We start from the raw sequence: 11,743 nt of genomic DNA on the forward strand, positions 1-11,743 counted from the left end.
CGGGGGTTGGGAGGGGGGCAATCGGGGCCTGGATCAGGCCTGTTGGCTGCCACAGTGTGTGTCATAGCCACCGGTCATTTCGGTTGTTCTGGTCATTCAGATCACTGGGCTTTTATATATACATAGATATTTTTATTGTTTTTTGTTTGTTTTATTTTGTTTTGTTTTGTTTTAGCGAGGAAGGGAGAGGGAGAGAGAAGGAGAAACATTTATGTGAGAGTGAAACATGCCTCCAGCATGTGCCCTACCGGACAGCAACCAATTTGGTATACAGGACAAGGCCTAGCCAACTGAGCCATACTGACCAGGGCGATCATGACATTCTTTTGCTTCAAATATTCTAATGAGCCCACATTATTTAAAGATAAAAGCCCCAAACACTTAGACCTCATTAATTTAAGTCTTTTATAATCATGTGTCTATCAATATGAGGTTTTTCTAGTGTCCTCAAGGGCATCTTCTATGCACAAAAAAGACTATTTGTGGTTCTTTCCCATTTTCAAATTAATATTTGACATATCACAGATCCAATTTAATATTTCCTTACTCTTTTACATTCAAATTAGAAATGTTATCATTCTTTTAAAAATGTAGCATATTTCAACAACCACTCTCAAGGGGATCTTTAAATCTAATTAATTAAAATTGTTTTAAAACTTGAAACTGAATTTATAAATTTAAAATCTTGATTTTTTAAAAATATCAACCTAAACTATCTAGTTAACAAGTAATATTTTTCTAAGTACTTAAGTAAATATCAAGGAATACAATTAATTACACTTTCAAATATGATGAAATTTAAGTTATTTTTAAATGCATTGGTACTATTTATAAATGTAGTAAAATTCTCATGTGCCTTTGAAAATTCAAATAAAAAGCTTAATAAATTATCAAATTATACAATTTAACTGGAAATCACAGAATTAATCCATTGGATACTCCAATGTGCCAAATTGTCTTATGTATTAAAAATATAAAAATACCAAGTATACACAGATTATGTCTATATATAACTCCCACATTAATACTATGAGTTTAGTTTACTTCATTATTTATATACAGGAAGTCATCAAATAATGTTATTCTATCCAATGTGTCATTGTAACATTACTGAGATGCAATAGGAACTTAACTCTTTTTCATATCAATTAGCATAGTATAAAACTGGTTCTGTTATACATCATTTTGCTTAAAGTTACAGAGGTTATCCATGACATTAAGTGAGGACTTATTATATTTATTTCCAAATTTCCTAGGATTATATGACACTTACACATTGTAGCAGAGATTGTTAGCTGCCAAAAAGTTTCTAGTCTCTTATTTTTCCTCAATTAATACTTTCTAAGTTTTATTCAGGGCAGCAGTAGGCCAAATAAATTACACTTCCCAGCCTGTTTTGCTTCTAAAGGTGGCCATGAGACCAATATCTGGACAGTGAAATGGAAGTGTTATGTGTGACTTATAGGAGACCTGCTTAAAGGAAAATGACTTATTTGGGAAGAATAAAGTTGTTTTTTATCTTTTTGCTTTTCTTCTTTCTTCCAGCTGCCATCTTGGGCTAGAAAGGTGACTTTGAAGATCAGAATAGAAAGGACCTGGGTGATTATATTAGTTTTCTAGGGCTACCATAACAAAATACTACAGATAAGTGGCTTAAACAACAGATATTTATTTTCTCACAGTTCTAAAGGGTAAAAGTTCAAGGTCAAGGTACCAGCAGGCTTGGTTTCTTCTGAAGCCTCTGTCCTTTGCTTAGAGATGGCAGGTTTCTCATCATGTACTCACATGATAGCCCCTCAGTCTATGTATTGCCTGTGTCCTGATCTCTTCTTTTTATAAGTCATATTGAATTAGGCCCACCCATATGATCTCATTTTACCTTAATTTCTTCTTTGAAGGATATATTTCCAAATACAGTCACATTCTGAGTTATGGGAGTTAGGACTTCAATATATGAATTTAGAAGGGTCAAATTTCAGCCTATTATGGTTACTATGAATTGCATGTTTGTGCTCCCACAAGTGTATATGTTGCAGCCTAATCCCCAGTGGTGTGGTATTTGGAGGTGAGGATTTTGGAAGGTAGGTAATTTGGTCATAAGGGTGGAGCCTTCATGAATGGGGTTAGTATCCACATAAGATAGATACAAAAAGCTTGCTTCCTCTCTCCCTACTCTCAACCATGTGAAGACAACAGTGAGAAGGTGGCTACCTGTCAGCCAGGAAATGAGATCTCACCAGACACTGGACCTTCCAGTGCCTTGATCTTGGGCTTCTAGGCCTCCAGGATTGTTAGAACTAATGTTTATTGTTTAAGGCTCCAGTCTATGGTATTTTTATTATAGCAGCTTGAACTGACTAAGGTAAACAGTGCTGTAAGAACTGACAGAATTTTACCAAATCATAGAGGTCAAGGATGGCTTCACAGAAGTGTTGAATAAACAGATTTAAAGAATAGAAATTAACAAGTGAAGCTATGGGGTTAGAGAAAGGTATATTCCAGAAAGAGAAAGTGGTTAGAACAAAGGCATATGGTACAAAGAAAGGCATATGTTTGAGTTCCTCGAGTGACAGAGCACCTACTGAGAGAAATGGCCAGACAGGAAATGGAGTCAAACCAGACAGGAAATGGAGTTAGACCAGATAGGTCAGTTATGTTAGGGATTTTTGCTTTACCCAAGAGCAACAGAAATATTTCGATTGTTTGAAATAAGCTCAGCATGATCAGATTTGCATCTTGAAAAGGTCACTTTTGGCTTCAGTTTGGAGAACAGATTGGAGGGATGCCAGAATCAATGTGGGAAACAAAATAGAGAAAAGGAAAGAACAAGGCATAGGACTGAGTCTGGAAGAGTGCCAACATTTAATGGTTGGGGAAAGAAGGATGAGCCTATGAACAACTTTTCCCAAGAAGTTGTTCTGAGAGGAGGTGAGAGCAAGATCAGTAGCTGAAGAAGGACATGGAGTTCAGATTTTATTTTTGATTGGAAAGCCATGATGAGCATGTTTTAAAGTTGAGGAGAAGCCACTGTGGAAAATAGTTTGATGAAAGTTAAATATAGAATTACCATATGACCCAGCAATTTCACTTCCAGGTATATATCCAAAATAATTGAAAACAGATGTTTAAACAAAAATTCATATACAAATGTTCACATCAGCACAATTCACAGTAGCCAAAAGGTGGAAACAACCCATATGCCCATCAACTGATGAGCTGATAAACAAAATGTGTTATATTCCTAAAGTGAATATTATTCAGTCATAAAAAGGAATAAGTTTTGATAGATACTACAATATGAGTGAACTTTAAAAATACTATGCTAAGTGAAAGAAGCCAGACACAAAAGGTCACATATTGTATGATTCCATTTATATGACATGTCCAGAACAGGTAAATCCATAGATATAGAAAGCAGATTAGTGGTTGTCAGGGCTGGTGAGGAAGAGGAAATGTGGAATGATTGCTTAATAGATATGGGGTTTCTTTTTTGGGGTGATGAAATACTTGGAAGTAGAGGTGATAGTTTTATACTAAATATAACTCAATTATACACTTTAAAATAGTTAATTTTATGTCATGTGAATTTCACCTCAATTTTTAAAAAAGGAAAAGAGAAGTTACTGGGAAGACTTCAAATGAAAAGCATAGAGAAACATTTATAAAGAGTGGTAGGTTTTTGAGAATTTGTGAAGAGAGAGAACTAAAGCAGAACAGATTTGCCTAAAATGAGTTTGTGGAATAGCTCCTTTATTGTGGAAGGAAGGAAGGAAGAAAGGAAGGAAGGAAGGAAGGAAGGAAGGGAGGGAGGAAGGGAGGAAGGAGGGAAGGGAGGAAGGGAGGAAGGAAGGAAGAAGGAAAGAAGGAAGATGGGCAAGCATAGAAGAGTTTGTGCATTTGCTATCAAGAAATTTAGGGTAGCCCCTATTATAGCATGTATTTTTTTTTAATGAATTAACATGTAACATCACCATGTGCTGTGAGGAAAGGGACTGAAGGATGGGTTAAAGATTTAAGAAAAAAATTAACAACGTTGTGAAAAAGTCATTGAAGAAAGTGAGAGTGTAGACCAGAGATCAGGTTCACAGCCTGTTTGAGAACAGACTTTTGAAGCTATAAAGGTACTAACCTATCTGCCATGCTATGTGATTTATTTTTCCTAGCTATGTTTAGCTACTCAGGTACAGGCAGGAAGAAAGAGTTGGTTAACTCAGGACTGGGGCGTTGCTGGACTTATATGGTGGAAAGATAGTATATAGCAGGAAAGTTAAGATATTGACAACAGTACTATTGAAACAATGAGTCATGAAATGAGATTGTGTCAGGAGGGAAATTAGGAAGGAAAAAGTAAGGGTTGATTAAATAGGAGGAAATAGAGAGATCAATACAGTGGAAGTGCTGATGAGGTTGAATAAAGGCCAAGAGATACCCAATCAAGTATGCTAAACATAGGAGAGTTTGTGAGTAAAAAGGTGGTATGGGAATTAGTCATATTGGTTACAGAACAGGTAAAATAGGGCGATAACATGAATAAGGAACTGAATAGAATGAAGAAGGACCTGGAAGAGGCCAAGAAGCTGAATGGTCAGGATGTGGGATGGGTCAACAGGTCATCCATGTAGACACTGAGACATCCAGACTTTCAACAGGATTTGGATAAAAAACAAAGATTGAGGCGAGATGCCAAAGTTCTTGATTAAAGAAAGGGAATGACAGGGTGGTGCTTGCGTAAATATGGGATGGCTAAGTAAAGTCAGATGTACCTGGTCTAAATGAGCAGGATTTGAGAGACCGGTTGGGAGAATGCAGCAATAGAGATGAGAGTATTGACACTACCTCCTGGCTCTAGACTAGCTGGGGCATGAGATAATGAACAGCGACCCATGAGTGTGTTGCAGAGAAACTGTCACTGCAGCAGAGTTACATTTTCATTAAGGCAGGTAGAGGGAGGAAACCCTTTGAAAGGGAGTTGAAGGTGGTGACTGTGTATCAGACAGGGACTAGTGGTAAACAAAAAAGAAGGAAAATATTCTGTCTTTTATGCCATGGACATTTAATTCAATGAATTGGTTACAAAGCTTTTGGCAGGACTGGAGGAACAAAAGGAAAGACATGAGGTCCCTGAAGAAGCATAAAGGGAGAAACAGATACTCAGGGATCAGAAGCTCCTAATGCCCATACACCAGTCTTCACGGTGTGCTACCAAAGAAATGGTCACCATCAGTTCGGGGTCCATCTCAGCCAGGGCTAGAACCATTAAGAATGTGTTGCCTTGGCTGGGCTGCCTGAGTTCAGAATTCTGAGATTCCTACTGTCACTACCACAATTGCCAACAGCTACCACACCATTGGAGCCAGAAGCAGGAAACTACTCCCTCCCTCCCACCTTCTGTTCTCCACTGTCTTCTATTGGCAGAAGGAAGCCACCTGGCAAGAGGCCTGCAAAATATGTTTGCAATCTGCTAGCCCCCGCAATGTAGATCCAAGTGTAAAAGCGTAGGTGTGGGCTGAAAGAAAACATTGAATAATTGGCAGGAGGAACACTTGCTGGTTATGGATAAGCTATCCTAGAGGGCACCGTGGAAGGTTTGGATGGTGGTGCGGAGGTGACAACTGGGTCAGGGAAGAATTATGGGAAACATCCCCTACCCTGACCATCCATTGAAAATCCAAGAAAATTGAATTAAATGGAGGAAAATTTCTACAACTTCTCACCACCACCTCTACTAACACATCTGAAGCTCTGTCCTCACTCCTACTACTATAATTGAACCAAGACCAGTCCCATCCCCTCTCTCCTACTCAAGGACATTACTGTAGCAAGTGTTTCCTCATCCTCTAGCATCATCATTTTTTTCTATCGCTATTGGATCATTCCCATCAGAATATAATCATGGTGTGATTTTTCTCATTAAAAAAAGGAAGGAAGGTAAAAAGGAAGGACTCCATTGTATTCTACATCATATAAGTGGCAACTCTCTCTCTCCAGTTGCTCAGGCCAGAACCTTGGAATCATCTTTTACTTCTTTCTTTCTTTCATTGCCTCTACCCACTGCCGTCCTGTGCACCAATCTATCTATTGAATCATGGCAGCTTCTATCTCCGAAGTACTTCATTACTTATTACTGCTTTTGCCACTAATATTTTAGTCTATTCTGTACACAGCAACCAGATGATTCTTTAAAAAATATTTAAGGCCATGTCCCTTTTTTTGCTCAAAGCCATCCAAAACTTTCCCATCTCATCCAGAGAGAAGTCCAAAGTCTATTTGTTTGATGACCCCTAACTGGCCTCTACAGGATGCATATTGTCTCCTATTTGATCTTTCTTACATCACACTTCTCTTTCCTTTCTCACTCTACTCAGGCTTCCCTGATCCCCTTGTTGATCTTAAACATCCTAGACAGGCCCCTACCTCAGGGCCTTTGCACTGGTTTCCTCTGTCTGGAATAGTCTTTCTGCAGTTATCCACTTGACTCGCTCTTTCTCTCCCTTCAGGTCCTCTTACTCTACTCAGGCTTCCCTGATCCCCTTGTTGATCTTGAAACATCCTAGACAGGCCCCTACCTCAGTGCCTTTGCACTGGTTTCCTCTGTCTGGAATAGTCTTCCTGCGGTTATCCACTTGACTCGCTCTTTCTCTCCCTTCAGGTCTCTGCTCAAAGATCATCTATTCTGTGCAGGTTTTAAAAACTAACCTACTTAAAGCAGCAACAGTTCCCACACTCTTACTTTTCATTGTAGGCCATAACATGTATCTATTTGTTTGTTTCTCCTTGTCTGTCTTCCCCTACAGAAAGTAAGGTTTGGAATGTCAAAGACTTTGTTTTGTTCTTTGCCAGGTTTCCAGTGCCTAGAATGGTACAAACACTGAATAACTATTGAGTTAAATGAATACAGGGGTGGGCAAAAGTAGGTGTGCTTAATACAAATAAATCATACCATAATTAATAAGTAAATAATAATACAAGAATAAACTGTGTTTTGTGTACTCACAGCTATAAACCTACTTTTGTCTACACCTGCATGTGAAAGCATGGCAGATAGATAAGTAAATTACATTTTAGGGGGCTCTGTTCTTTAGCTTTGGATACAACTCTGTGATGCCCTGGACCCTTGTGAGGACCAGTAAAACCTGTAAATTCTCAGAAGAGGCCACTGTCACTTCATTCTGAGCCCCTGCCTTTCTACCTTAAACCCAAATCACTCATACTTTCAGATCAAGCCTTTTAGTTTTCATTTTTGAGGGGTTGAGGATTGTGTTTGATTTATTTTCTTAATTTACTCCTGAGAAAGAACTTGAAACAGATAATCCTGATGAAGGAGACTATCTTAATCTATGAAATAGCCCGATGTTAAATAAATTTCTCTTGGACTTGATGGCTGTTTTGGTTAGGAATATGGAAACTGAGCTCTAAATGCTGAATTTCATGCAGGAAAAACTAGACTTCTGAAACACTTTGATTTATATCTGGTAGAAGTTTCTGAGGCATATGTTATTTTCCCCCAAGCAGTGTACTTTTTTTTTAACCTCCTAAAGGGTAGGATAATTTGTGTGCCCTTTTGAGCTGTTTGGATAATGTATTTACATGTTTCTTCCGTGTTTAATATGTGGATTGTGTTGGAGTGATTGCTAGTGAATTCTTATGCTCACTGAGGATATGGGTGTGTGCCAGAATGGCTGTGCTATGCACTCACACCCCTGCCTCCTCCCATGGGACACGCTGGTGAGGAGGAGCCGGGAGTGAAAGGGTGCAGGCAGAGAGAGAACAGGGAAGAAAGAGCAATAACAGAGCTGGAAAATATGCCTGAAGGCTGGGAGGGAGGGTGGGAGAAAGGCACTGGGAGAAATCTGAGAGGCCAGCGTCAGGGGTAGAGAACAGCTGTACTGCATATTGCTTTCTGACAAAGCAGTTGAAATGCTTCATAAAAGTCTTCAACCCTTTCAGCAAATATATATATTTTTGTCTTTTCTGTTTGAAAAACATATAATAGGGTTGAGAAGACAGTGTTTAATTAAGGGGAAAACAGTTCAGTTCCTGTGAGTAAATTAATATCCACCTTTAGGCAACTTCGTGAAGTACTTCATAAGACAAATGGAAGACTGGAAAATAAAAAAAAATAAAAAATACAAGGACCTGATCCTATGAAACCAAATTAAGCTCTAGGATTTTTTTTTTGTTGTTAAATCTTTGTTGTTGAAAGTATTATATTTGTTCCTTTTTTCCTCCCCATTGACCCCTTCTAGCCTGCCCCTGCCCCCCACCCACTGCTCCAGGCTTTCGCTGCCTTATTGTCTGTGTCCATGGATTATGCTTATATGCAGACAAGTTCTTTGGCTGATCTCTTCCCACCCACCTCCCCTCCCCTACCTTCCCTCTGAGAGTCCTCAGTCTGTTCCGTGCTTCTATGTTTCTGGATTTTTAAAGGAATAAACAGAACATTTTTGGCCCTTGCAGTAAACCTATTTTTGTATCGATTAGGCAAACCAAATCAGACAAATAGACACATTTGGTCAATTCAATTTTCTGAGGCACATCGCCACAGTTGCTCGGTGTGGTGGTGGTCTGGGGCCCCTGGTGAGGAGGATTTCTGGGAATCCGCTTGATATGATTAGTGGAGTGCTTAGTTTACTTGACAGTTCTGAGTGGTTGAGACCTAAAGCTTTGCTTTGTTTGTATTACAATGATATCTGTAAAGGCAACTGATGCTAGCAGATGATTGCGAAAAAAAATTAAATTGCTGCTCTGGTACTTTTTGTCTTGCTCATTTGGGGGGGGGCAGGAATTATGTTTGTTTGTTTTTTAAACATGGGAGTTATGCTAGGTATAGTGGGGGTATGATAATGAATAGGACACAGAAAAGATAATCTACTGAGGGGCATAAGAAATTCAAATAGCCACAATGAAGGTCATATTTTGATCACTGTATATGAAAACCCAGTTGTAAGAATTTAAATACATGGCAGCAGAGGATGTGTAGGATTGAAGTGAGGGGCAGGGTGGGAGAAAGGTTGTGATCAGATCATTATAGGCTTTGAATTTCAGTCTAAACTATTGGTTGGATAAAGAAACCCATGAAATCTCTTCAGAAAGAAAATGAAATCAATAGTACATTGCAAGAGTTTCTCTATATTTTCATATTATTACTAATATGTTTGATCAGTGGATAAATTCACGACTAAGTTAACAAGATCAAAGAAGGTCACACTTTTACCAAAAAATATAAGAAGTTGTTAAAGGTTACAACTTCTTGGATTACATCTTTAATTAAGAATAAATTATTAGCAGATCTTTGATTGCCATTTTAGTCTGTCAAACTTAAGTCAAATTGCTGTTACAGCACACAAACCAAGTAAATATCAACACCAGTTTACAAGCTAAGACTGTACTAAACTGTCATGAAACAAAGCTCAAGTAAACTATAATTTTTGCATTCAGGAAAACATTTTACTTCTGTAAACAACCTATCCCATTCCCTCAGGTTAGCATTCAAAATAAGGTCCCATGTCACTTAATCTGTGTTGACTTCAGTTGTTCCTTTGTATTGAAGAAGCTATTCCTGTTTGGGTTTTGTTTGTTTGTTTCTGATACTAGGATGCACATTTGAGCACGCAGCTACCCCTCTACCTCTCCTGGAGCTGGGGAAGGAGAGGAAACAGGCCGGTGCTATAGGGTTCATTTTAAGAGGTCAGGGTCACAGGCTAGACCTCCTAGGGCTGTTATCTCGGAAAGTTTGCCATGTGTCCATGCTTTGTGTTCTGTGGGCCTCTTGAGAATTTCCTTAAAACTTGCCCTTGGAAATGTCAGCAAAGTTGGAAGCTGCCCAAATATCTGGAAGTGTGGGAGGAAGAGAGAGGGAACTTTGTTTTGATTGTTCTTTTAGTTTATCATCTTAAGCTCTCTCTCCCGCTCACTCTCTCCCCTCTCCCTCCCTTGCCCTTGTTCCTTTACCCTTCACCCCCTTCCTTTCTTCTCTTCCTCCATTTCTCACCTCCTCCTCCTTCGTCTTGTTCTTCTCTCTCTCTCTCTCTCTCTCTCTCATTTTGAGGGAAGAGCTGTAGTCCCTCCCACAATTTCTCTTTTCATCCCTGTCTTGAAACACTGAGACAATGATTTATAGTATGGATGTGTGTGTGTGTGTGCGAGGGAAGAGTAGTCCCTCCCACAATTTCTCTTTTCATCCCTGTCTTGAAACACTGAGACAATGATTTATAGTATGGATGTGTGTGTGTGGTGTCGTGTGTGTGTGTGTGTGTGTGTGTGTGTGTGTGTGTGTGTGATAAGTCCTGTGGAATGGCTAAAAAGAGAGTTGGCTGTGGTCCCCTACCCCCACCCTGAATCTGGCACTAGCCCAGGTCTGTATTTTCCCCAGGTGGTCCTTAGATGATGGGGAGCAGGAAGGAAAAGTTTGCTGTGTCAAGAATTGCACTTTTTAAATTTCACAGGCTTTTAGGACATTCTGGCTCTCTGAGCTGGAGGGTCAGGGCAGCAGGGGAACTATTTCCCTAGGCACGCTGCTGTCTTCTGGCGGGGAAGGCCATGGACTCTCACAGGGGGAGATTCCATTTGTCTGAGCCTGCAGAGGCTGACTCACTGCCCAGGGAGGGCAGAGTTCAGCCCCGGGTTGGGAGCAAGCCCCTGCCTTAAAGGCACAGCACATGGATTCTGGCTTAAGAGGGAAGGAGGGTGCTGACAAGTAACTGGGCTGCTCCTCTCTATTTCCAGCTGACTTGTTTATGTGGCCATGATTGGTAAACATACATTTCAACCAAAAGGCAATAATTTGCTCAAAAGCCCCCTCACTTAGGAATGGAGAAATGCATATTGGATTTTACATGCCCTCGTGAAATTGAAATCACCTGCGTTATCCACATGGTTGAATAAGAATATTTATTGTTATGATTCACGTTCTGCTCCATAAGGGGAGAAAAAATCATTTGCACGTCACGATTTTTCCGCCTCCTTAGTTCTCAGCCCACTCACTTCATAAATTAACAACAGGTAGCATCAATCTCTCTTCAAAATATGTAAGACACATGTAACCTGGGGGCTCAGGCTTTGTGAGTTAGTCATTAACTTGAACGCCCACACCTTAAAGTTTAAGATCCTGCTGGCTTGATTGCCGGAAGTTCAGTGTTTTAGGGATACTACTCCAAGTGCATTTCCACAGGCTGTGCACAGATGCTGTATTCATAAATCACTCCTTGTCCTTCCTGGCTGAAATGACCAGTAGCCTAGAACTTAACAGCTAGAGCCCTGACAGAACCAGCAGTGCCTTTGCACTCGGCATTCTGGCTGCGTCCATGTGGCTGAGCTGCAGCCCTGCAGGGATTGGTGCTATAGGGACTAGGGCTCAGAGCTGCTCCCATGCAGCTGGAAGGATGAGGCTGCCACTGTACCCTCAGGCCACTCCTGGAGGTGGAAAGCTGCCAGTTACATCTGTGATCTGCTCCGTTAATGGGTGGGGGTGGGACAGATTATTTTCCTCTGTACTTGACAGGTTTTAGATATGTACGAAGGAGTAACTTATATTTAACATTTTTATTTGAGAAACTTTGATGTGTACTTCAATTTACTAGCTATCACCTTTAAAACTCCTTGACACGCACAAATTATCCGCTTGATTTATCATTGTCTTTTGAAGGTTGACTCATTTAGAAATGACATGACATTTGCATTTGAAATCAGTACTGTATTTATTTCATTGTTCTGAGCCTTTCCAAATAAACCTGGGTGTTTTTTT

Source organism: Myotis brandtii, unplaced genomic scaffold, assembly GCF_000412655.1.
Source record: "Myotis brandtii unplaced genomic scaffold, ASM41265v1 scaffold48, whole genome shotgun sequence".
Taxonomy (NCBI): Eukaryota; Metazoa; Chordata; class Mammalia; order Chiroptera; family Vespertilionidae; genus Myotis; species Myotis brandtii.